Source organism: Primulina huaijiensis, chromosome 12 (genome assembly GCF_012295235.1).
Source record: "Primulina huaijiensis isolate GDHJ02 chromosome 12, ASM1229523v2, whole genome shotgun sequence".
Lineage (NCBI taxonomy): Eukaryota > Viridiplantae > Streptophyta > Magnoliopsida > Lamiales > Gesneriaceae > Primulina > Primulina huaijiensis.
The window spans coordinates 10,453,927-10,459,549 of record NC_133317.1 but is presented as its reverse complement, the minus strand read 5'-3'; the positions used below and the strand labels follow the sequence as shown (position 1 = coordinate 10,459,549).

The 5,623-nt window shown below is 30.0% G+C and overlaps 1 pseudogene; it reads right to left on the bottom strand.

Annotated features, from left to right (window-relative positions):
- Positions 1–945: 945 nt before the first annotated feature.
- The window catches only part of LOC140989404 (uncharacterized), a 6,225-nt pseudogene continuing 1,547 nt past the window's right edge, over positions 946–5,623 (bottom strand).

Sequence of the window (5,623 nt, the reverse complement as noted above, 5' to 3'; positions counted from 1 at the left end):
TAAAACCAAACAAACATTTAAATGGTACCAAGAATTTAGTGTAACATATAGCAACAATAAATCAAAACTCCCACTTATAAGTAGGGTATAAAAATGCTTAAAGAAATAAATATAACATAAACAATAAATAATGATTAAATAATATAAAACATAGATTATTACCTTTTAATAACCTTATTATCATACCAAGAGCTTCACCTTTTCATCTCAACATTGGGAAGTTAGCTACTCATTAATCAAAGTATAAAACTTTAAATATAAAATTAACATGCTAATTATTTTTAAATGATGAAATAAAGGAAAAATAAAGAGAGAAATATTATGAACTCAAAGATTTGTTCATAAAATGATGGATATCTCAATTCATTACAATGCACCCCTATTTATAGCCAAATTTGGGGAGACAACCACAAATAAAATATTATTTTTTACACATAAGTCTTCATTGGTGTTCCAAAAAATTATATTTTATTACACATCACTTTTGAAAATCTTCCCATCCAATTTTGCTTCTCTACATAAAATAAAACATGTGGATAATTGAGTTGTTTGAATTGTGGTATTTTATTTTAACAATTTGACCAAGTAGTTTAAGAGATATGGTCAAAATACTATAGCATGGTAAAACTACCACTCCTTTGGTAACTTTGTTTGTTGCTTAATTTGATCCCAATTGTGAGAAGATTTTTATCTCATGCTTGTCACCAATATTGTAGATATTTTCATCAACTTTCTACAGGTCCAAGAATCATCTTAATCCCATTTGCAACGCCAAGTTTATTCTTGTTTTATCAAACCTGTAAAAATAGTAAAAACTTATAATTACACAACAACTTATTTTTTATACAATTTATTATAAAACATATAATATTTAAACACTTAATAAAACAAAAACTATAAATTTATATTATAAAACATTTAATTAATGTACAATTTTTATATTTATCACACCCCCAACCAGTTTATTGCTAGTCCCTAGCAATTTAAGCGTTAATAGCAATACAAAACATATTGATTAATTTAAATAGAAATGTAATCGAAACTATCCAAGTGTTTAAATTAAATTTGAAAACTGTCAAAGTTATATTAAGATCATCATAATTATAATTTATGAAATAATCTGAGCTGATCAATTCAAAGCTTATTTTCATGTAGTTAGATGTACATGGCCTTCAGAAATTCCTAGTAAGAGTCTCAACTCCATATCCTCACGGGTTAATAAATTTTTCAATTTATGGGAACGATTTCTCTCATGAAGTTGGAATACAGATAAATACTCAGGAAAATGATTTACAGAATGCAGACAGACAAACGAGCCAAACTAATCAAAAGATAGGAAATCAATTGATTCAAAATCTAGTTGTTCTTATTATAAATTTTTTCCTGATCTTTTTTTTTTGTTTTCATAACATCATGGAATCAGACTAAGTTTTTGCTTCTTGACCACATATTTATTTAATTTGTACAATAAATTTCTCTCTTTTTTTTCTTTTATGATAGATAAATGGGTCGTCGCATATAACTTAAAAATTACATAGATCTTCAACATCTTTCTTTTTATTTTTTTTTCTCTTTTTTTTTTCTTCAGGAAATATCATTTTTTTTCAAAATAAGAACTCAAGATCTAAACAATAGATAGCCTCTCTCATGATCAATAAAGGCTCGAAAGCTGTTTTCTCAGTCCTCTCCACTCACTCACAAAATATGTGTGAGTTTAAAATTTTAGGCACTCTTCTAAGGTATATCTTGGGCCATATACTTTAATACCTGATTTTATAAGAATGGTTAATCACTAAAAAAATTTCATAAATCATATTTTTATATTGATCAGAATATTAAAATTGACATTTTTTCAAATAAAAATTTAAACATCCTTAAATAGATTAATACATGTTTTAATTTAAACCTTTCAAACATGTAATGTATGATATTTTTGCAAAAATTACTAAGATACAAACAATAAACATGGTTTTATTTTAAAATAATATATTTTTTTAAATATATATATTTTTTATTTTTTTAAATATTTTTTTTATAAGTTTGTTCTCCTCCCAAACAGAATATGACATTGTCCCTAATGTCAAAATAACTATTAATAAAGAGTACATAATGAAAGAGATATCACCTTGAATTTTATTGAATATAACAAACTGAAACAAACACAAACCAATCCACGACTTTTGAATCAATGATCCAACTTTTTTTTCTTACTGCTTGATTGAGACCAATTGATCTTTGCTATCATCGGATCAGGTTTATGAACAAAAGCTTCCAAATCATCAATTAATTGGTCGGCAGTCGAAGCAGAGATGAGCATCCTTCGTGAATTTTTTGAAATGAAATTCTGTTCCATAGCTTTATCAAGAAATGTCAACAAAATGTCATAATAATTATTGATATTCAATAAGCCCACAGGTTTATTATGGATATTAAGTTGTGCTCAACAAACAGTGTGAAAAATTTCTTCTAATGTACCAAAACCACCTGGTAATGCGTTAAAAGCATCAGAATTTTCAATCATTTTGGTGATTCTTTCATACATTGAAGAAACTTTTAATTCCTCCCCAATCGTAACACCTGTAATATTTCCTTCAGCTAAAGCTGTAGGAATAATACCCAAAACCTGACTACCTCTAAGATGTGCAGATGTTGAAACAGATCCCATTAACCCAATATTACCTCCCCCATATACCAAGTGAATTTTTCTCTCAGCCAATATCTTTCCAGGATTATTTGCTGCTTCTACAAACACTTCATTTTTTCCAAAACTCGACCCACAAAATACACAAATATTTTTCCATGTTTGTGCAGAGGATCCAGCCATGTTTTTACTTTCTTTTTTGTCTGCGAAAATAGAGAGAAAAATGAGAGATTTTATAGGGATTATATGTTATCATGAAAAAAATATGGGTCACAGTTGTTAACAGAATAAACATTAAAAACAATAATAACACACATGCATATAAACAGTAGTGTGATTGTGGCTCACAATTTTCCTCTGGTTTTACGTCCAGAAAAGGCTTCAACGCCTTCTATGAGTCGAGGATATGCTTCCCATCTAATTTTCTTATAAATTGGCAAACATGGTCTTTTTTAGTCGGATTCCCAAGACTATTAAAATGACGCTCGTCTTGGAATTGTTTCCATAAAGGGAGAAGTTCAATATGCACGTGTCCACTAGAATGCGTCTCAAGAGTCAATAAGGTTTTATCTAAAGACTCTTTACTCAGCCCATTCTTAATGAAACCAATTTTATCTTCTCTGTTATTGGAAACATATCCCAAAGATCTGCATCGTTTGTCACAAGTCCATCTTGCACATTCATGACAAACCCCTAAACTTTTGGTCCTTCGTTTTTTCACATAATTACTTTTTCCTAATCCAGGCATATACCGAATGAGTAATGACTGTTGAACTTCTCCTCCTAATCGGACCTTAGCTTCTATTACAAGACGAATATCTTCTGGAATTCTTTTTGACATTAACAATCTCAATCTTTCACACCTACCTGCATAAATTTTTCTTAGAATATTTTCAGAAACAGAGGGAAAATATTTACAAATTTTTGATAGAATTTCATCCATTTTGAAAAGAAAAGAAATGATTTTTTTTTTGTATTAGCAATTGTGGGAAACTGATTAAACCGACTATGAGAGCCACGAAGTACCGTTATCCACCATTTAATCGGGAAAATAAAAAGATTAAGGAAACCTGAAATAAAATCAAAAAAAATTAAATGCAATACAAAAAATCAAGGATCGGAAAGGGAAATAAACTCTTCTTTAAATATTTCATTTTCTAAAAATGGTTTAAGCCTTTGTCCATTTATTTTAAAAACATCACAATTTTTCAATCTTTTCAATTTCCACAGCTCCATAAGGATACACATGTTTTACAACATATGGAGCTGTCCATCTTGATCGTAATTTTCCTGAGAATATGTGAAGTCGCGAATTATAAAGCAAAACTTTTTTAACAATCCCAAAAGATTTTCTAAGAATTGTTTTATCATGAAATGATTTGATTTTTGCTTTATAAATCCTTGAATTCTCATACGCGTCATTTCTGAGTTCATCAAGTTCATTGAGTTGCAATTTGCGCAATTTGTTTGCATCATCCATGCTTGAATTAAAAGTTTTGATCGCCCAATAAGCTTTATGTTCCATTTCCACAAGCAAATGACAATATTTTCCTTAAACTAACCTATAGGGAGACATATTCAATGATGTTTTAAAAGCTTTTCGATATGCCCAAAGTGCATCATTAAGTCGCAGAGACCAATCTTTTCTATTTGGGTTAACAATTTTTTCCAAAATTTGCTTTATCTCCCTATTAGCTAATTCAACTTGTCCATTTGTTTGAGGATGATAAGGAGTAGTTACTTTTTGAGTAATACCATATTTTTTCATCAACGAAGCAAATGGTTTATTAACAAAGTGAGTTCCCCCATCACTTATCATGGCTCGAGGAATTCCAAATCTACTAAAAATATTTTCTTTTAAAATTTGATGACGATTTTATGATCATTTGTTCGACATGGAATTGCCTCTATCCATTTGGAAACATAATCAACTGCAACTAAAATATACAAGTATCCAAACGACGGTGGAAAAGGTCCCATAAAATCAATTCCCCAACAGTCAAAGATTTCAATTTCAATGATAGGATTCAAAGGCATCATGTTTCTTTTTGAAATCGCACCCAATTTTTGACAATTTTCACAGATCTTGCAGATTTCGTGGGTATCTTTAAACAAAGTGGGCCAATAAAATCCACACTGCAAGATTTTTGCAGCTGTTTTCTTTGAAGAAAAATGTTCTCCGCATGCTTCTGAATGACAAAATTTAATGACACTACTTACCTCATTGTCGAGTATGCAACGCCGAAAAATTTGATCCGGACAATACTTGAACAGATATGGATCATCTCAATAAAAGTTTTTTACCTCATTCAAAAATTTTCTTTTATCTTGAGAATTCCATTGCGGTGACATTTTTTCTGTCACTAGAAAATTTACTATGTTAGCAAACCAAGGTGTAGTAGTAACTGAAAATAGATGTTCATTAGGAAAATTATCGTTAATTGGTATCATTTCATAAGATGATCCTATTACTAGTCTCGATAAATGATCGACTACAACATTCTCGGTTCCTTTTTTATCCTTGATCACAATGTCAAATTCTTGGAGCAACAAAATCCATCGTATCAGTCGTGGCTTTGCATCCTGTTTGGTCAACAAATATCTAATAGCAGAATGATCAGTAAACACAATAGTCGTTGATCCAATCAAATAAAAACGAAATTTATCTAATGCAAATATTACGGCAAGTAGTTCTTTTTCAGTTGTGGAATAATTCATTTGAGCATTGTTTAAAGTTCTACTTGCATAATATATCACATAAGGCTTACCATTTCTTCTTTGACCCAATACTGCACCGACTGCATAATCACTCGCATCGCACATGATTTCAAATGGTAAAGACCAATCAGGAGGTTGCATGATAGGAGCTGATGTTAAATGTCGAATGATTTTATCAAAAGCATTTTGACATTCTTGAGTCCACTCAAATACAGTGTCTTTTGTTAAGAGGTTACAAATGGGTTTAGAGATTAAACTAAAGTC